We start from the raw sequence: 21,893 nt of genomic DNA, 5'->3' as shown, positions 1-21,893 counted from the left end.
ATACATACGCGCCTGTTGGATAAGTTTACGTATAGACTTGTTTGAGCTATGAATAATTCTTCAGCGAATGTATGGAATAACTTTTTAGATGCGAACTGAAAAAATTCTTTGTCGTTTTTGAACAGATCGTAGGTGCGCCAATTTTTATACAGACTCTGTATTGCTCTCTTTGCTGATAGTTCTCTACCCGGATACTTGACCCCGAAAATTTTGCGAGTTTCCTTAATCGAAACTTTTTCACATATGCTTCCACAATTTGAATTGTTTCTTCTATCGAGAAATTCATTTTGCACAGAGCAAAGAGAAACGAAATAAAGTGAAATGCTGACAAAAGAATGCTAATAATCGAATATTGCATAAAACCGTCCACTGTTGTAGTGTTTATTTCAGAAGTCGAATTAAGTATTGCATTGGCATTCAAAGGGGAGGCGGGCGACTTTTAACTGCGTCAGCCCTATTTTTGTATGCCTGACGGCCTGGAAACACCGAGTGCCGTTGGTTCAGGGACAAGCCAGTCGCCGAAGTGGTGTCCACTTAAAAGACTTGCACCAAACCATTGAGCTGTACCACATAATTACTGCCTTGAATATTGCAGGGGCTACGGAAGGACAAGGGTTGAAGAAAAACGCAGAAAAACAGAGAGAAATGCATGCTTGAACATAGATGCCAGCCAAGCCTGCAGGTTACGCTTCTGCATTTGACGACGAACGTCACCTGTGCAACGAGCTACACGAGCTGAATTCGAACGTGGCCAAATTGTTGCTTCTCGTAATGGTGGGTGCTTCGTAACCAAGACAGCCGAAGTGTGTGTTGATTCAAGAGGCACCGTATCAAAGGTTTATAACGCATACAGGGAAAGCAGTGATCATCATCTAAGTCACAACGCAGACGAAAGTGTATGTTGAATGATCGTGACGGAAGGACACTGAAGAGGACTGTGACGAAAATTATGACAACAGCTGCAAGAACCCTTTCAGCATCAAAAACACGTCGGGAACTCCAGAAGCAGATAATTGCAAGGCGAGAGAGGATTCCAAAACCACTCATCAATGAAGCAAATGCCCGTAACAGGAAAACGTGATGTCGAAGCCATTAAACCTGGACTATGGAGCAATGGAAGATAGTCATTTGATCGGATAAGTCTTATTTCACACGGTTTCCAACTTCTGGTCGAATTTACGCCCCAAGAGCGATGCGTGGCGGTGTTCTGTGATGATTTGGGTTGACATATCGTGATGTTCCATGGGCCCCATAGTTACTTGCCAAGCTCGCATTACTGCCTAAGATTACGTGACCATTTTGGCCAATCAGGTCTATCCCACTGTACAGTGTTTGCTCCCTAATGGTGTTCTGAGAAGCTCACATCGCCCAGGAGTGGCTTTGTGACCTCAAGGATGTATTCTCGCTTCTTTCCTGTCCACCACAGTCACCAGATTTCATCATCATTGCGCCTTTGTGGTCTACTTTGGAGAGAGGGGTGCGTGTCGCCATCCACCTCCATTTTCGTTAACAGAACTTGCCACTATTTTGCTGCGAGTGGCAAGAGGTTCCCCCGAAAACCGTAAAAGACCTGTATTTCTCCATCCCCAGACGACTGGAAGTGTTCTGAATGCCAACGTCTTCCCACACCGCATTAGGCATAGTGCTGTGTAGTTTTTGTGAAGTTTCCGTATTTTTGTCCACCCCCTGTACCTATAGGCTTAGCAGGCATTTGGTGCAAGCAGATTCAAATTCGAATGTGTGGGAAATCTTACGGGACCTGACTGCTAAGGTCATCAGTCCCTAAGCTTACACACTACTTAACCTAAATCATCCTAAGTACAAACACACACACCCATATCCGAGGGAGGATACGAACCTCCGCCAGGACCAGCCGCACAGTCCATGACTGCAGCGGCGAGACCGCTCGGCTAATCCCGCGCGGCTGCAAGCAGGTTTGCGGGCCAATGTTCAAATGTGCACACGCTGTTTGAGGCTTGATAAATATTCGATTATGCAAGCTTGTACAAAAATAACAAAATACACATACTTGAAAGTGTGTATCAACTCTCGGGCTTGTACATGTATTCTTCATTCCTGAGGCGGACCTTGTAGGGACACCCTGTCTAGAGAGCTGAAGCAAGTAATTAGATGATTGCTAGAAGAGTTTATTCGAGCCTACGAACTCGGCATCTATTCTGGCGCGTTAAATCTAAAATTATAACAGGCAGCAACTAACCCTACCAGAGGGAAAGATGTCGTAAAAATGATAAATTCCTTGAAGAACAAGTACGGTGTGTGTGTTTGAGGTTTACGGGCGCTAAACAGCGTGGTCATCAGCGCCCAAACGCATAAAAACAGGAACACATGCAGTGAAGGTACTAAGACGAACAGCGAACAAGGAGAACGGCTAAAAGACGCAGACCTGACGCAGGTCCAAATCCTCACATACAGAGGCAAAACAAGAGGAGGAGGAACACACTAAAAAGGAAGGGAAACAAGGAAAAGAGAACAGAAACCGAAGGGAAACAAGGAGGTAATCGTGACTGGCTGACCTCTTACCTAAATCCTGGGTGAGCCAGTCACCCAGCAGCACATTAAAACCCACTCCCTAAAATCCGAGGCAACAAATTGGACAAGACACAAAACCGTAAGACCTTAACTAAAGTCGTTGCGTCATCTTGTAAAATAGAGGGCAAATCCTGTGGCAAAGAAACCACCGCCCTCTGGTCAGAGAATAAAAGACAGTCAAGTAAAATGTGGCGGACAGTAATCTGGACGCAACAAGCACTGCAGATTGGGGGGTCCTCCCGCCGGAGTAAAAAACCATGCGTTAAGGGACTGTGCCTGATGCGGAGGCGAGTGAGGAGAACCTCGTCCCGCCTGCATGACTGGTAGGACGTACGCCATGGCCGCGTGGTGGCCTTGACCAGACGCAGCTTATTTTCACCGACTGCCAGCCACTCCTCTTCCCACTGACGCAGAACGCGAAAACGCAGGAGGGAGGTAACAGCATGGAGGGGGACTGCACATGCAACAACGTGAGGGAGGGAACATGCATCTTTGGCAGCCACATCCGCCAGTTCGTTTCCCCTACTACCCACGTGCCCCGGCACCCAGCAGAAGGAAACCTCCTTCCCCTGCCGCTGCAGGTGGAGTAGGGCATCATGGATGTTCTGGACGACCGTATCCGCTGGGTACAAGTGTTGCATGGTTTGAAGGGCACTCAGGGAGTCAGAACAGATGAGGAACTTACGACTGGGAACACATCTCATCTGCTCCAATGCCCGCAGGATCGCAAACAATTCGGCACCAAAGATGGTAAACGCCGCAGGAAGCCGACTCGATCAGGGAAAACAACAGCACAACCAACAGATTCCCCCCGTTTAGAGCCATCCGTAAATACTGGTACATGGTCGGGATGCTGGTTTAAAATATAAAATAAGGAGGTAAAAACAAACGCAGGAGTGCAGCTCCTCCGGTACTCCGACAAGTCTAAAAGGACGCTGGGCCTCTGGAGCAACCAGGGAGGCAGGCGAGTAAAACCTTGTCGTTGGGGGGCCACACGCTCCACACCAAGGGACTCAAGCAAATGCTTGGCACGAATCCCAAATGGTCGCGTTGCCCTGGGAAGACTGGAAAGAGAGACATTCCATAGGCGGTCGGGCAACGGTAGGGTACGCAGGGGAGGTAGGACAGGCAAGGAATTGACACACCCGTCGCACCATGAGGAGTTTCCGCCGGATGGTGAGCGGCGGTTCCCCTGCCTCAGCACACAGGCTGGGGATGGGACTGGTACGGAAGGCACCAGTGGCCAGCCTGATACCCTCATGGTGTACTGCGTCAAGAATCTTCAGATACGAAGGCCTTGCTGACCCATACACGGTGCAACCATAGTCAAGACGCGATCGGACGAAAGCCCTATAAAACTGCAGCAGACGCGCCCGATCTGATCCCCAGGACCGATGGCTCAGACACTTCAAAATATTCAGTGCCTTCAGGGCCTGCACCTTGAGGTCTTTAAGGTGAGGCAACCACGACAACTTGGAATCAAAAGTGAGGCCCAGGAACCGCACAGTGTCGCTAAAAGGAAGAATGGTGTCCCTCAGACGCAATTCAGGGGAGGTAAAAAGACGTCGAGAACGACTAAAATGAACACACACATTTGTCTGCAGAAAAGGTAAAACCCGTCTTCGCAGTCCATGCCTCTAATCGCTGTATCGTAAGCTGCAACTGCCGACTAGCAGTGACAAGACTGGAGGAAGAACAGAAAACAGCAAAATCGTCCACAAACAAGGAGCATTGGGCAGGACTCCGGATAGTGGACGTGATACTGTTAATGGCGACGGCAAAGAGGGTGACACTTAAAACGCTTCCCTGAGGAACACCATACCCCTGCACATACAAATCAGATAGCACATTACCAACCCTATACCGAAAGAGGCGGTGGGAAAGAAAGGACCGAATGAAGATGGGGAGACGGCCACGAAAGCCCCACTCATGGAGTTGATTGAGGATATGGCGGCGCCAAGTAGTCATACGCCTTATGGATGTCAAAGAATACACCTAGACAATGCTGGTTACGCAGGAAGGCCTGCTGGATGGCCGCCTCAAGCAGGGTCAAGTTGTCTATAGTTGAACGACATCTCCGAAAGCCACACTGAGAGGGGCTAAGGAGCTGCCTGGTCTCGAGCAGGCAAACCAGGCGACGGTTGACCATGCGTTCCAACGTCTTCCCGACACAGCTCGTCAAAGCAATACTCCGATAACTACTGGGATACGTTCGGTCCTTCCCTGGTTTGAGGAGGGGAATCAAAATCGCCTCCCGCCACGAGTCAGGGTACGTGCTGGATAACCATATCATATTAAAACAATTCAGGAGAACTTCCTTGGTAGGCAGTAACAAGTGCTGCAGCATGCTGTACCGGATTTGATCATGACCAGGCGCAGTATCATGAGTCACAGACAGCGCCGAATCCAGTTCCCACATTGTGAAGGGGCAGTTGTAGGGCTCAGAATTTGGAGACCGGAAGTCCAAGTGACCCCTCTCGATGGCAGTGCGGTAGCGGCAGAAATCTGGATCACAGTTAATAGTGGCGGTAGATGCGGCAAAATGCATGGCCAGTGTCTGGGCAATGTCTCTCGGCGCCGTGAGAAGACTTCCCTGATGCAGCAATGCCGCGAAGGTAGTTGGCTGCGTATCCCGGAAATCCTCCTGATGGCTTCCCATACTTTCGTAGAATTAGTGGAGCGGGAGATGGAGTTCAAGAACGATTGCCATGACCGTCGTTTGCTCTCTTTAATCACGCCCCGCGCTTTGGCCCTTGCCACCCGAAAGGCCGCAAGATTGTCAGCTGAGGGACGGCACTTGAAGCGGCGCAGAGCTGCACGGCGGGCTCGGATGGCTGAGCGGCACTCAGTGGTCCACCAAGGGACAAGACGCCTCTTGCGATGACCGGATGACCGTGGGATTGACAATTCAGCAGCATGGGAGATCACGGCTGTCACATGGTCTACCCATTCGTGGACGCTGGCACGGTGTTCCAAAACAGCCAGTTGGCTGAAAAGTGTCCAGTCAGCTCGGCAGAGGTGCCATAGCCTCATCCAGGAGGCGAATCCAAAGGGGGAAGTGGTCACTAGAATGGAGGTCAGCAGCAACCTCCCACAGAGCAGAATCCACGAGTGCTGGAGAGCAAAAGGAAAGGTCAATAGCTGATGACGACCCAGAAGCAGTACAGAAATGAGTGGGAGCACCAGAGTTGAGGATGCACAGTTCTTCAGACATCATGAGCCTTTCCAGAATGCGACCCCTGGGGCAAGTAGTTGAAGAGCCCCATAAGACATTATGAGAATTGAAGTCCCCCAGAAGAAGAAATGGGCGGGGGAGTTGGCTAATAAGGTCTGCGAGAGCCTCAGAGTCTATCGCATCCTGAGGTGGTAAGTAAAGTGAACAGACTGTGAGCCTCCGACCCACAAGAAGGTCAACTGCAACTGCTTGCAAGTCTGTAACGAGACGGAGCTCAGATGAGGGGTGCATGTCACGGACAAAAACCGCAACACCACCCTTTGCCCTTTCCCCCATCAGATCATCTTTCCGATATACGGTATAGCCCCGTAAAGAAGGAGCATCAGTGGCCCGAAAATGTGTCTCTTGGAGAGATAAGCACAAAGGGCACTCTCGTACAAGGAGTTGTAATTCGTCCACATGCGTCCTGAACCCATTCAGGTTCCACTGTAATATGGGAGCCAGTGATCAGGGGGGGCTGAACTCTCACCCTGCCTCTGGGCTTTGGAGGAGAGCCCGTACTGGCCAGAGATTTATTCCTGGGGCGAGAAGATCGCCCCCGGTCGACGTCAATGTCCATCAGCTCCGATGACGACCCACGGGAGATGTCAGACAGTACGATGGCCTCGTCATCGGACCAACCCTGACTAGTCTCCTCAGGTGGCAAAACCTTCAGCTTCGACGTCTTTGTCTTTGGGGGGGGGGGGGGCTTAGAATGCAGAGCCTTGTCAACAGGTGGAGCATTACTCGCCTGGGCAGAAGGCCCCATATGGGGAGAGGGAGGAAGTACCCCAATGTCAACAACCACAGCCTTGTCCGACGTTGCGGGGAGAGGCGCAGGTTGCAAAACAACCGCAGCAGCACAAGTGCACTGGCAAACGCAGGTATTAGTGCTAACACTAGCAACCTCCGTTTGCGTAGCAACAGTGGCCAGTTGTACCGGTTTTTTCAGAGCGGAAGCGAAAGATGTAGTAAACACAGGAGGTTGCATAGCCTTAAAGAGCTTCTTGGCCTCACCATAGAGGATGCCCTTAGATGTTTTAATCTCCTGTATCTTCCGTTCGTCGAGATAGATGGGGCAGACCCGGCTCCAGACAGGGTGACTCCCAGAGCAATTCACCCACTTCACAGGCGATGAACAATCGGCTCCTTCATGGGCAGGCTGACCACATTTACCACAAGTGACTATCCCATTGCACCCCAACGTAGTATGCCCAAAGCGATGACATTTGAAACAGCGCATTGGGTTGGGGAAATATGGCCTTACTGGCAAACGTAAGAACCCCCCTTTAACATGCTCTGGGAGTCGTGGGCAACTGAACGTGAGAATAAACGAGTCGGATTTGACTAGGTCCCCATCGACTCGTTTCATAATACGCTGCACGTCAACAATACCTTCATCAGCCCATTCAGATTTTAACTCGTCTGTGGGGATATCCAAGTCCCTACATGTCACAACACCCTTACTGTAGTTCAGAGTGGAGTGGAGCTCGGTCTCAATAGCGTACTAACCGAGACAGGTTGCTTTCCGAAGAGAAGCGACTTGACGGGAACTAGATGTCTCAACTAACAGAGTCCCATTGCGGAGTCGCTTCACAGATTTGAGTGTTCCTGCAATTCCTTCAAGACCCTTGTGGATGTAAAAGGGAGAAACCCTCTCAAAGCTACCCTCCTTCCGTTTAATAATCAAAAACACATTGTGATTATCAGCATGTGCTCTGTTACAACAGTCTGATAAATCTCGATCAACACTAGGCGCTGGAGGACTCGCAGCACGAAGTCGCTTCTTCGATGGGGTGTGTTTTCCTACCAGTGGCCCACCCAAGCCACTGGTAGGGGGAAATGTAGAGGTCGAAGGGTCCATTGCGGTCCCACGAGCAGCTAGGGAACTAAATGTCCGCTCAGACAGAGCCCCGCGTGCCTGAGTAAGCCTGATACAACTGGGGTGCGACAGGTGCCCCAGAGGTTGCCCGCTTGCGACTGTTCCACCTCAACAGCCATGCATCTCATAGGCGCGGAGCACACCGGAAGATTGAGGGGTTTTTATAGAGGTTGGCCTTCCTCGCAATCCAGGCGGTCAAGCCAAGATTACCATTCCCCGCAGCACACAACATTCCACCGCCGCGCCATACGGTGGTCGCTGAAGCACGTCCGGGGGTTACGGTGACAGGAGACTGGCGGCGCCGACCAGTCCCCAGCTCAGGACCCCGGGGTCGCCAAGCCCGTACTCAGCAAATGAATGCTGAGCCCCTGGGGGCAACAACTACGGGAACGGGAAAGAAAAACTGTAAGGATTCATAACTGTGGGTATGCTTCACACACATACAGAATGATAAAAACGTGTAACGTCAAAACTATAAATCTACATACCCTCCAATTAACAAAAGTGTTTGGCAAAGAGTTCAGAGAACCACTTCCGGACTATTTCGCGAACATTCTACTCTCGAACAGTATGTGGGGAAATGTGAAAAACCTTCCGTGCGAGTTCTGATTTCTCTTGATTTATTGCGATGATCATATCTCCCATGTAGCCGGGAGTCAACAAAATATGACATTCGTAGGATAAAGCTGGTCAGAAACGTCGTGAAAACTTTTCTCTGGAACGAAATACGTTGCTGCTTTAATGATTGCGACCCCACTCGCGTTGTCGTACCAGTGGTACTCTCCGCCCTTTCAGCTGTTTACATTACCTCCGTCATCCCTATCTAGTAATGATCCCAGAAAAGGGCCGAAAAGCGTAGTGTAGGTAATGTCTCCAGTAGATTTGTTGCATCTTCAAAGTGTGCCCTAGGGAAGTGTGACATGACCGCTCTTGTGGTCTATAATACACTCCTGGAAATTGAAATAAGAACACCGTGAATTCATTGTCCCAGGAAGGGGAAACTTTATTGACACATTCCTGGGGTCAGATACATCACATGATCACACTGACAGAACCACAGGCACATAGACACAGGCAACAGAGCATGCACAATGTCGGCACTAGTACAGTGTATATCCACCTTTCGCAGCAATGCAGGCTGCTATTCTCCCATGGAGACGATCGTAGAGATGCTGGATGTAGTCCTGTGGAACGGCTTGCCATGCCATTTCCACCTGGCGCCTCAGTTGGACCAGCGTTCGTGCTGGACGTGCAGACCGCGTGAGACGACGCTTCATCCAGTCCCAAACATGCTCAATGGGGGACAGATCCGGAGATCTTGCTGGCCAGGGTAGTTGACTTACACCTTCTAGAGCACGTTGGGTGGCACGGGATACATGCGGACGTGCATTGTCCTGTTGGAACAGCAGGAATGGTAGAACGATGGGTTCGATGACGGTTTGGATGTACCGTGCACTATTCAGTGTCCCCTCGACGATCACCAGTGGTGTACGGCCAGTGTAGGAGATCGCTCCCCACACCATGATGCCGGGTGTTGGCCCTGTGTGCCTCGGTCGTATGCAGTCCTGATTGTGGCGCTCACCTGCACGGCTCCAAACACGCATACGACCATCACTGGCACCAAGGCAGAAGCGACTCTCATCGCTGAAGACGACACGTCTCCATTCGTCCCTCCATTCACGCCTTTCGCGACACCACTGGAGGCGGGCTGCACGATGTTGGGGCGTGAGCGGAAGACGGCCTAACGGTGCGCGGGACCGTAGCCCAGCTTCATGGAGACGGTTGCGAATGGTCCTCGCCGATACCCCAGGAGCAACAGTGTCCCTAATTTGCTGGGAAGTGGCGGTGCGGTCCCCTACGGCACTGCGTAGGATCCTACGGTCTTGGCGTGCATCCGTGCGTCGCTGCGGTCCGGTCCCAGGTCGATGGGCACGTGCACCTTCCGCCGACCACTGGCGACAACATCGATGTACTGTGGAGACCTCACGCGCCACGTGTTGAGCAATTCGGCGGTACGTCCACCCGGCCTCCCGCATGCCCACTATACGCCCTCGCTCAAAGTCCGTCAACTGCACATACGGTTCACGTCCACGCTGTCGCGGCATGCTACCAGTGTTAAAGACTGCGATGGAGCTCCGTATGCCACGGCAAACTGGCTGACACTGACGGTGGCGGTGCACAAATGCTGCGCAGCTAGCGCCATTCGACGGCCAACACCGCGGTTCCTGGTGTGTCCGCTGTGCCGTGCGTGTGATCATTGCTTGTACAGCCCTCTCGCAGTGTCCGGAGCAAGTATGGTGGGTCTGACACACCGGTGTCAATGTGTTCTTTTTTTCATTTCCAGGAGTGTACATACATGATCTGGTGGATAGTGTTAGCAGCAATTCGCGGTTATTTGCTGATGACGCTTTACGGTCGGTACTGGTGAAGGCGAATGGTTGACTTCGTTTTTATTGGGAGAATTTTAGGAAAGTTTAGCGCAGATATAAAAGGAGACCGCGTATAGAACTGTACTGTGACCCATTCTTAGGTACTGTTAGAGTGTTTGTGATCACTAACAGGTCGCATTACAGAAAGACATTGAAGCAATTTAGGGACATGCTGATACATTGTTACCGGCAGATTCGATCAACACGAGTATTACGGAGATGCTTCGTCAATTCAAACAGGAATCGCTGGATTCGTTCTTTTCGCAAAACACTATTTAGAAAATTCAGTGGACCGGCATTTGCAGCTGACCGCAGCCACTGTACATTTCGCGTAAAGACCGCGAAGACAAGGTAAGAGAAATTAGGGCTCGTGTGGAGGCATATAGACTGTCGTTTTTCCCTAACTCTATTTGGGGTTGGAGCAGGAAAGGGAATGACTGGCAGTGGTACAAGGTTCCCCTTCTCCATGCAATGTATGGTGGCTTGCAGATTATGTACGTAGATATTCTGCCAAAAAAAACGCAGTCACTGGTTTGCTTTCGCCATAACATTTTGTATGTGGTGGGGTTACAGTTAGAGTTGCTTGTGATTGCAATCCCTACGTATTTAGTTGAATCTACAATCTTACAATTTGTATTAACCTGTAACTGCAACTGACGAATTTTTTTTCTATTCATGTGGAAGACCTCACACTTTTTTGTTTGGTGCGGCTGAGGAGCCTAAAGCAAGTATTTCCGGATGAAGAAACAACGGTCAGCAATGAATATGCAGACCGTACGAGGTCCTGGATGCGTGGAAGGCACGTGCTTGCAAACTGCTTATGTTTCGTAACGAACACTAGTTACTGCATCGAAACTGGCGGCGCTAAACTTGAAACAATACGCGATCGCCTGCGATGTGTTCACGATGACGTTTACCGTTGCAAACAGATTGGTAGCCGAAGATAAGGGCATAGCTCATTAACAGGTACTTGCAGACATATACGTAATGTATGGAGCAGCAGTATGTGGCATCCGGAAACTCGAACGCAAGTACAGAGGATAGTTTCGCGACATGCGGCTGAAATGCACAAGAAACAGACTTCCAATTGTTCTCGATAAAGAAATGTCCGTGAAATAGAATTTGAGGTTTTTGCGTTCGATCGCGTGAGAATGATTCACCAATAAGCACCCGTTAACTTTTCCGTGGATTGTGAACACACTTGAACAGTAACACTGGAAGAGAAATTACACACCTATCAAACAGCAAGCGAAACAAATGGAAAATGGTTCAAATGGTTCTGAGCACTATGGGACTTAACATCTGAGGTCATCAGTCCCCAAGAACTTAGAACTACTTAAACCTAACTAGCCTAAGGACATCACACACATCCATGCCCGAGGCAGGATTCGAACCTGCGACCGTAGCGGTCGCGCGGTTCCAGACTGAAGCGCCAGCGAAAAAATGGAGCACATAGTCTTGTATCGTGCGTCCAGTTCTGTCAAAGGATTACGTTTTAATGGATACACCGAGTGTCCATATAATAGCCATTTCATGTTTGCGGTAAGTTGCGAATGACTTGTTACAGGTTGATCACTGAGCAGTGTTGACGATTTCTGAAGGTACTGCCATTGACACATGGCGTCTACAGAGTGTTCTGTACGACGAGCTGCGAAGACAGTTTTTTCGAAGGTTACACCAACGAGTAAAACCGCATGGAAACTGTTGAATAAGTATCAACAAACAGGTACTGTTGCTGACGAGTCTCGACCAGGTTGGCCTACCACGAGTAACGCTAACATTGACGCCATACGAGAGTCAATTGAAGGGAATCCTAAAACTGTATGACATCTTTCACGTCAGTTGCAAATTTCGAAATCAACAGTGTTGTAAGTGCTGAAATTCACACTGAAGAAGCGTGCACAACATTTGCAAGTGTTACACCAACTCCATGACGAGGACTCAGCGGAACGCACGGCGATATGCATGGATTTGTTGGAGTGTGTGGAGACTCGTGATTCAATGCCACACGGGTTGTTTAGTGATGAAGCAACCTTCCAAGTAAGTGGACACGTCAACCAGCGTAACTGTCGCATTTGGAGCCCCACACCTCCAACTGAGTTCATTGGGTGTATCTGGGGGGTCCAAAGACGAATGTGTGGATGAGAATTACGCGGGCAGAGATCTATAGTCCATTCTCTTTCTCTGAGAAAGAGATTAATGGTGCCTATTACTTAGGTATGCTGGCGGAATTTCTAAAGCCACAATTTGAACAAGACGGTACCTTAGACACTGCTGTTTACCAATATGATGGTAACCCATACCTACCGGTGGATAGGACGAGGCGGCCGCAGATCATGAGCAGCAAGGTCCCCGAACTTTACCCCCTTAGACATTTTTGTAAGAGGATTTGTTAAAAGTCTACACAAGGAAAGTGGCTAACATTGATGAGCTGTCGGATACAGTCCGTGATGTGTGTGTAGTCACACCGCAACACCTATGAAATGTATTTCGTGAAACCGTTTACAGATGGGAAGTGTGCACAGACATCAACGACGACATGTTGAATCAGTGAAGTGTAGTAAACGGAAAACAATGTAAAAGACGTCTGTAGTGCACAGAAAACGTACGACGTCTGAAATAAATCGTTTTCAAGAAAATAGTTACCTCGTAGACACCCTGTACTGAGTGAAGGTCTTCACTGAAAAGTTGCTAAGAAATTATTAATGTAGGGTGTACGTTCTTTATGTCAATAAAAAGCTTAACATTCAGTTGCGACCTTATGTTCCTTATCTCGACAAACTCAGTTTAGGATCCTCTAGCAGTCTCATAATTTTGATCCTAAAAGCGTGGTATACATAGCACAAGACGTTATATTACGAATTCAGTAACGCGTTTGTGGTTTTCTAAATCGAGAAATTGCAATGTTGTCATTCTTTCGTGCGGTATTATTACTTCTATCACTGTGATATCCAGCTTTTAATTAAAAGCAGACTCGAAGGAAAGAAAGTCGCAAAACGTTTCTGCTTTCATTTTAAGACAATTATGCCAATCACATACATCTTCAACTAGCAGAGTAAGGTAATACAGAAATAAGCTCTGCATTTCGTTAAAGAACTTTGAACGTAGCTGCTAAGGTTCAGTGACTGTGTCAGAATTATATTAGAACAAATAAGCCCTCGGTCACAAATATTAAGTTAAAATTGACCCGGTTTCGACGCTCATAGTAGCGTCGAAACCTGGTCAATTTTGACTTAATATTTGTGACCGAAGGCTTATTTGTTCTAATATCACTAAAGAACATTTACACGACATTTTTCCTTTGCTTTCCGCATCAAAAGGGCAAATGCCAGCTAATGCAAGCGCTAGTTTCCTCCGTCGACAAAGCTCGACTGAGGAACAAACTGATCACTGTTCATGCGCTCTTGTGTTGTGTTTAGGCGAAAGGAACTTTTGTACGCTTGAACACAAAAACTTGATCACGTGTGCTTGTCAAGTTTCCATATTTTGTGGGTTAACTACTATCTTAACGGTATGTGAAAACTAGAGACGAAGTTTACCTACGTCCACTTATTTGCGGCTGCATCACCTTCGCGCTCGATAAAATACAAAGGGGCTTGTTAGTACGATAGAGTCTGGGAATTAGGAAGCGAACACTAATAGTGTTTAGAATTTTAAATTTGGTTTGCCTACAATATTTCAAAAGTAATCATTTTCCAGTTACAGCTGTTAATTTTATTCAAATTCATTCTCTACCAATGGATTTCGATATCACTATCAAGCAGCAGCACCACGAACAAATAGAACATTGTATTTGATGTGCCAAAAAACGTGCAGGCCTTCGCCCAACTATTAATGCATTTTTATCATCTCTAAGACGACATAAATATTATAACCGCAAAACTTAGTCTTTTTCGCATCTCCTTGTTTTGTTAAGGCCAGGAATGATTGCATAATTAAATCCATAGCCTGTAAGGTAGTGCGATAATGTCAACAACTACATCTTTTATGGGAACTACAAGTTTACGTGCCGTTAGCTAAGCGTTTCGGACGTTTAAAACTCCATTATGTAGATTTATGTCAATTGGTAAGACATGTATGCGTTGTATAGACAGTACGACTTCTGGGTAACCAAAAGCACCGTCTCTTATCAGAAGACAAAAAATGAAAAACTGTTTTAGTACAAGGCTGAAAGTTCTGTGAAAGTCTCATAACGCAAAGATGAACGGCAATAGAAATGTTAAACACCATGGTCACAGGGTTTTTTTTTTTTTTTTTTTTTTTTTGGCGTAGTTACTTCACATTCACGTTCCATACACTGCACGGCGGTTTTTGATGCCGCTGTATAGTTACAGACGTGTATCCATAGTAATGAATGAGAAGCGCACGGTACCAAACGTGAATCTGAATGATAAATGAAACTTATGCACCGCGGAGCAGCCGATATTGTAAAATGCGGAAGCTTTTGCAATTTGTTAAGACCTTCGCTAAAACTCAAGACGACACAAGGTACTTCAACAGAACATACAGAAAATAAAATTGGGGGAAGTCTCGTAAAAAAAAAAAAAAAAAAAAAGGGGACAGAAACGTTGAAACGCAAAAAATATCACATTGCTTACGGAGTAACTTACAAGTTAAAAATAAGAAAGACAGCGTCAAATGCGTAATCATCTGGATTGAAACTAAACTACGCTGGCACGGAGAAAAGACTAGTGTATACGGTTTCGAAACAGGAATAGGAGGGTGAAGGGGGGTGTGCACCTATTAGGGCGGTACTTTGGTTGTACTTAAATTATTCTGGCTTATTCAGTGACAACAGATTTCCTTATTATGCTAAAACTTTATGCAACTGTGCAACTACAATACAAAGTGGAATAAGATAAAACTATCAGCTTCAAGTATGGCTTAATGTTTAAAGGAGCATAAAAAATTAAAACAATGACAGTTGTCTGATATGAGTACAGTTGAGCGCAGTGCTTCACCGAATCCGCTGTAAACTATTGCCAAGTCGTACCAAATTACAAATGACTTAAAATGAGAGACCAAGTTTACAAGGCTACGGTTGTTTCGTTTTACGTACGGCTAAGTCTTAAAGTATATTAAAACAAGACTGGGGATTAAAACAAAGATACGTAAATAAGCTGTGTTTCTCTTACTCTATTCGCGTGTCACGTATGTGCACAGATGTACGAAAAGGCCGGCGATTACAGTCTCACCGAATGGTAAAATCACGTGAAACAGAATAACTCTCAATACACAGTACAAAAAGTGAGTAATATATTAGTGCTGGGGCTTTTATGAGCAGAGTTCCTCAACGAAGCAAACAACCGCAGTCTTTTCGGTATACGTGAAATACGTCTCACCCTTTGCCAGTCTACCTACTTGCTTCTTACACGTTTCACTATACTAATTACAAATTTAAGCAGTCCGTAATACCTGACGAATTCCTTAAACGGACTTCTCAAACACGTGTAAGCATGGAACTGTGATTGTTACAAATAAACAAAAAATATTGCAACAGGAATACATCTATTAACGTTAAATCCCCGCGCGATTACAGGTACCACATGTGGTGTCATTCAAACTACACGCAGAAGCATTCGGGCAACATTATCGGTACAATACAATACACTTTATCAATTTTAACTAGCTGTATTTCCTCCATCCGCCACAACAGCAAAACTTTCAGCAAATGCAGCAATTTTTACAGAACACAGTTTCGAATTTATACCACCTGCCGCCGTGCTGCTTTATAAGTAATAGATATAGACAAAACACAACTTCTTACCTGACGGCGTCGTTATACTATTAATATGCTAAACTGTCATGACTTTAACCGTTGTTTCAGCATCCTAAATAATTAAATTTCATAGTGCAAAATGTAGCTGTCAAATGCCGCTATCTGAGCTTCCACAGCTTCACAACTTACACAGCAAAGCAGACGTTTTTAACCCGAGAACTATAGAAATGAATTTCACAGGACGCAACAAACTTACGTATTTTCTAGATCTTCAGTGTAGCACAAGACGTGAATTAACATTTCTCGCGGCAAACATTTCAGCGCTCCTGAAACCACAAGTCGATAAACAAACTGTGATGCACTTCAAAGTTAGTTAAGCTAGCTGCCCGTAGAGTGCAGCAGCAGAGCATGGAGGTAAAGGTGGCGTCGTCCCGCCATATTTGAACCACATGCGGAAATGCACCAACTATCCAACGCGATGGTATGCAGGCGAGTTGGAAGAAAGCTTCAGTTTGACCATTAGCAGACAAGTTACTGCTAGTATATAATGATACCAAAGCTAAGAACACCATCAGTCAGTATTACTATTTTCTTGAGATTTCTCATGTATTTGCTTTATTCGTTGACAACGCTAAAATGCACTCAATTTAAATTGTTAATGACGTGTACCAGAAATATTCTTCGAAGTCAGTCGTAATCTGTTGGCTAATTTATATACACTACAGAAAATGTTTGCTTCAGATGATATAAAACAAAATGAAATAGTTTCGTATGGTATTCGTTGTAGCTTCTAAGCTTTTTAAAAAGTAAAAGTATCAACCTTTAACTTGTAACACAAGCTGCGACATTTTCGCGAATAAACAGTGACCTGAATATAGAATAAATTTCCTTTACTTTACGTCTATCGTCACAAACTTTTTGTCAACAGATTACCGGTTTCGGTCCATAATGACAATCTTCAGGTCTGATGGTGACACCAGCTGCGAGACACTGCATATTGATCTTAATAGTCATTACCTCGGTACTGGTTAGCTGCGTCAGTTTACAGAGCTCGGTCGTAAGCTAGACATGGCACTAGTTTCACAAGCTGCGACATTGTCGCGAAGATGGTCGTTAAAGACCGAAACCGGTAATATGTTGACAAAAAGTTAGTGACCATAGACGTAAAGTAAATGAAAGTTATTTAACTTGTAAGATTTTCAAAAAATTAAGGTAGCAACTGCTTCAGTGTGCCCGAAATTTTTTGTATCTTACAGAGATTGTAGTGAGTAGCTATTCTGAAGCGCATTTGTGCATTCCGAAATAAATAAATATTAAACTAACCGCCTAAATATTGCAAACATTTCGAACAGATCTTATGGATATTTTGCATCAATAATGTACGCTCCTGGTAGGATTACCATAGTATGTACTTGTTAGTTTGACTTCCATTGCGACATGATGAGTGTCTACATCAATATATGAGGTAGCCGGGAGGAATAGATAAAAATTTACTATCGCACAATAAACAAAAATGCATGAGAATGTGTTAAGAATTATTAAAAAATACAGATGGAAAAATTTCACCCTATAACATGCGTGAGACACATTTTATATAATTATTGTCTTCTCATTCCTTCCCCATTCTTCAATGGGTATATAATACGTAAAAACATGTTAGCGGTCTTTTATTTACTTTTATGAAATATAATTATCGCTGATTCATTAGTCACTTTCCACTGTTTCAGCATTAATACAGACCTCTTTTTCGTTTGGTCACAGTAACAATGACGCCGTTTCGAAGTGCTGGAGAGAAGGCATAATATAATACCTGACACCACGGAAGTAGCTTGTTGATTGAGATTACTTATCACTGCAGGATGTCTACAGATTTTCAGAGGATTAAATTCATGAAATTTTCATGACTTTTCTGTTACCTCTTTAGTTGTATTCATGACTTCTGAAAAATATCATGGTTCAACAACAAAAACACTTTTTTGGTGAACTTGTAAGCTAGTTGAACGAAAGCTGAATGTAATAATTCTTTTATCACTTACACTGTATGTCAGCAGGTATAAAGTAACTACATGTGATTTTTAGTATACCCTTCATCAAATGCTATAAAAGCTTTAAACTCTCACATAGGTGGGGGTATGACAATTTTCAGATATATTTATCATGACATTAATTAAAATACAAACTGTTTGAATATAGTATTGTAATGAAAACTTACAATTTTCCTTAAGACAATATAACAACTTCGAAGGTACAAAATGTATGCAAAATGTCAAACTTCACAATTATGTATTCAATGCTTAAGTTTCTTAGCTAAATTTGAAATTTCAACATCTGAAATCACAACTTCTTCGTTTAGGTTTTCTATAATCGTTCCTTTTTATTGTTGAACTGTTTTATTTCTTGACTGTTCTTCTTTTGCGATTGGCCACTTCATTTTCAGCAGTTTTTCTTCTTTTTAAGGCTTCTACTACTTTTGATGAAGCATTCTTCACAGGTGTTGTTGTGGTCTTCAGTCTGAAGATTGGTTTGGCACAGCTATCCATGCAACTCTACGCTGTGTGAGCCTCTTCAGCTTTGAAATGCGGTTTCTAGACCAAAAATTTTGAAAAATGAAAAACTTGCAATTTAAATACACTCCTGGAAATTGAAATAAGAACACCGTGAATTCATTGTCCCAGGAAGGGGAAACTTTATTAACACATTCCTGGGGTCAGATACATCACATGATCACACTGACAGAACCACAGGCACATAGACACAGGCAACAGAGCATGCACAATGTCGGCACTAGTACAGTGTATATCCACCTTTCGCAGCAATGCAGGCTGCTATTCTCCCATGGAGACGATCGTAGAGATGCTGGATGTAGTCCTGTGGAACGGCTTGCCATGCCATTTCCACCTGGCGCCTCAGTTGGACCAGCGTTCGTGCTGGACGTGCAGACCGCGTGAGACGACGCTTCATCCAGTCCCAAACATGCTCAATGGGGGACAGATCCGGAGATCTTGCTGGCCAGGGTAGTTGACTTACACCTTCTAGAGCACGTTGGGTGGCACGGGAACCTGCGGACGTGCATTGTCCTGTTGGAACAGCAAGTTCCCTTGCCGGTCTAGGAATGGTAGAACGATGGGTTCGATGACGGTTTGGATGTACCGTGCACTATTCAGTGTCCCCTCGACGATCACCAGTGGTGTACGGCCAGTGTAGGAGATCGCTCCCCACACCATGATGCCGGGTGTTGGCCCTGTGTGCCTCGGTCGTATGCAGTCCTGATTGTGGCGCTCACCTGCACGGCGCCAAACACGCATACGACCATCATTGGCACCAAGGCAGAAGCGACTCTCATCGCTGAAGACGACACGTCTCCATTCGTCCCTCCATTCACGCCTTTCGCGACACCACTGGAGGCGGGCTGCACGATGTTGGGGCGTGAGCGGAAGACGGCCTAACGGTGTGCGGGACCGTAGCCCAGCTTCATGGAGACGGTTGCGAATGGTCCTCGCCGATACCCCAGGAGCAACAGTGTCCCTAATTTGCTGGGAAGTGGCGGTGCGGTCCCCTACGGCACTGCGTAGGATCCTACGGTCTTGGCGTGCATCCGTGCGTCGCTGCGGTCCGGTCCCAGGTCGACGGGCACGTGCACCTTCCGCCGACCACTGGCGACAACATCGATGTACTGTGGAGACCTCACGCCCCACGTGTTGAGCAATTCGGCGGTACGTCCACCCGGCCTCCCGCATGCCCACTATACGCCCTCGCTCAAAGTCCGTCAACTGCACATACGGTTCACGTCCACACTGTCGCGGCATGCTACCAGTGTTAAAGACCGCGATGGAGTATGCCACGGCAAACTGGCTGACACTGACGGCGGCGGTGCACAAATGCTGCGCAGCTAGCGCCATTCGACGGCCAACACCGCGGTTCCTGGTGTGTCCGCTGTGCCGTGCGTGTGATCATTGCTTGTACAGCCCTCTCGCAGTGTCCGGAGCAAGTATGGTGGGTCTGACACACCGGTGTCAATGTGTTCTTTTTTCCATTTCCAGGAGTGTACTTTTGGATTAAAGGAGAAGCAGAAGTATTGGGTCATGGGTATGCTTGGTTGTAGGGTACCATCTGTCTGCTTTGACCTGTGATGTAATTGCGCTGTCCTGCAATGTGTTGTGTGACGTTATCGAACCATGGTGTGTTTCTTTTGGAGTGGAAGTGAAATCCTGTTGTATAGGGCATGTTGTGTGGAGAGGTGGCATGCTCTAGTGGTTTGATTATGTGGTGGCAATGTGTTTGTGAGATACATTATTGTGTCATTTAGTGTGCTACAGTCGTCATGATGTGGGCTGATCAAAATTACATGGCGGCACAATGGATTATATTATGCAGAATGTTCTCATATAATATCAAACATATGATTCAATAGTCACATATTTGATATATAAACATTGAGCCACCTACCTACTCCTGTGATTTAATTAAAATACATTGATCCAATTACGATGTTTATTGAAAACTGTTTTCTCATGGGTTCACCCATCTTGTCCTGCCTGACTCAGTATTCATCGTGCATACTGCAACACACAATAAAAAAGTTGTGGACACTGTAAGTGCAGTTTTACTCTAGGGTTGAGCTATACAGGTGATGTGGAGATTGGGATATCGGCTTTTGTAGTTGGTTGGCATTGGGCGTTATTGGGATCTTGGTCTAAGGGTGAGCTATACAGGTGAACTGAAATTGTGATACCAGCTTTTGTAGTTGTAGGGGGAAGGGGGAGGGGTGTTTTGGTATCCTGGTAAGGGACTGAGCCATACAGGTGAACTGGAGACTGGGATACCAGCCTTTGTAGTTGTGGGGGAGGGGGAGTTTATTGGTATCATGGCCTAGGGTTGAGTTATATTGATTAACTGGAGATTGGGATATTGTGATCTTATGATGTGTTTTGGGTGGTTTTGTCAGGTATTATTTTTTGCCAGTTTCAAGTGTTTTGGTTTTTTTCACAGTGTTTTATCTTGAATGATGTTTTTTCAATTGTATTTTAAGTTTATGCCTGCCAAAACCCCCTTTCCCCACAGTCGTCCTGATAATTTCATTGGGTTTAGTCAGTGTATTGGTTCACATGGCATTTGTATTTCTTCAGGTGTTATGATCGATATTCTTGTCACTATATTTGATACGCTTGAAATAGGAGTTCTCAGCATGGTGATGGCATCACTGCTCAAAACAGATGGGTGGCATACCAGTTTCCAGTAATCCTGAGTCATCAATAGGCACACACAAAAAGGAAGAATATTTGCTAGGTTTCAGAGTAATCTCTTTTTGAACTAGAGTAATATACATATAAGCACGTGCACACACATACTGATCAGAAGTCAGGCCACTGTGAAAGCAGCCATGTCATATACCAAATTTGCTGTAATGACTGCACAGCTTTTATATGTCAGTATTAGTACCTACCAGCTGTCCACCAGGACAAATGACCACCACCAAACTACTGTCAAGAGCAAAGAACAGCCAGTGGCACAACACGCATCAACGCATAACATGCTCAGTTTCAATGGCTATTTTGGAACCTGGGCCATCTTGATCCTTCCCTCCATCACCAGATTCTCTGAGCTACACAGATGGGAGTTATCCTTATGACACATCCTTCTCCCTTTTCATTGCCCTGACTCTTGACCCAACAGTTTCCTCTTCCTTCATCCTGTCATTCCCTCTCAATTCATGTCCTGATGTCACCTTTACTATGCACCTTTCCACATTGGCCCCAACAACCATTCATCATATGCCTAGTCTGTGTACCTGCCACACCTCTCTCCCACAGTCCAAGCTGGCAAACCGACTGCCTCCCTCTGAGCTGCTAGCCACTTACCTCAATTCCTCTCCCTGTCTACTGCCTCTCTTTCCCTCTACCCACCATCTGCCAAAGTGCAACACTGGCGCCATGTAGGGGCATAAGTGTGTGTGGGTGTGGGGGGGGGGGGGGGTTAGGTGGGTGAGGGGGTGACTGTGAAGCTAGCAAGTTTTCTTTCTTTCAATGATTCAATGTTTCCACTTTTCGGTGAGTGGTTACCTTTAATCCAAAAGTATCTACATTCTACAAGAACTTCCGT

General features: G+C 46.2%; 1 protein-coding gene across 6 annotated transcripts in view; it reads right to left on the bottom strand.

Moving 5' to 3' along the window:
- LOC124619437 (dystrobrevin beta) overlaps window positions 1-16,138 on the bottom strand; it is a 611,344-nt gene extending 595,206 nt beyond the window's left edge. For all 6 annotated transcript variants that reach the window (XM_047145819.1, XM_047145822.1, XM_047145818.1 and 3 more), the window contains exon 1: window positions 16,051-16,138. The gene's annotated coding sequence lies outside the window, so the exon portion shown is untranslated. The remainder of the gene's footprint in view (window positions 1-16,050) is intronic.
- Window positions 16,139-21,893: the final 5,755 nt, after the last annotated feature.

This window comes from Schistocerca americana, chromosome 6 (assembly GCF_021461395.2).
Source record: "Schistocerca americana isolate TAMUIC-IGC-003095 chromosome 6, iqSchAmer2.1, whole genome shotgun sequence".
Taxonomy (NCBI): Eukaryota; Metazoa; Arthropoda; class Insecta; order Orthoptera; family Acrididae; genus Schistocerca; species Schistocerca americana.
This window is presented reverse-complemented; position numbering and strand designations above follow the sequence as displayed.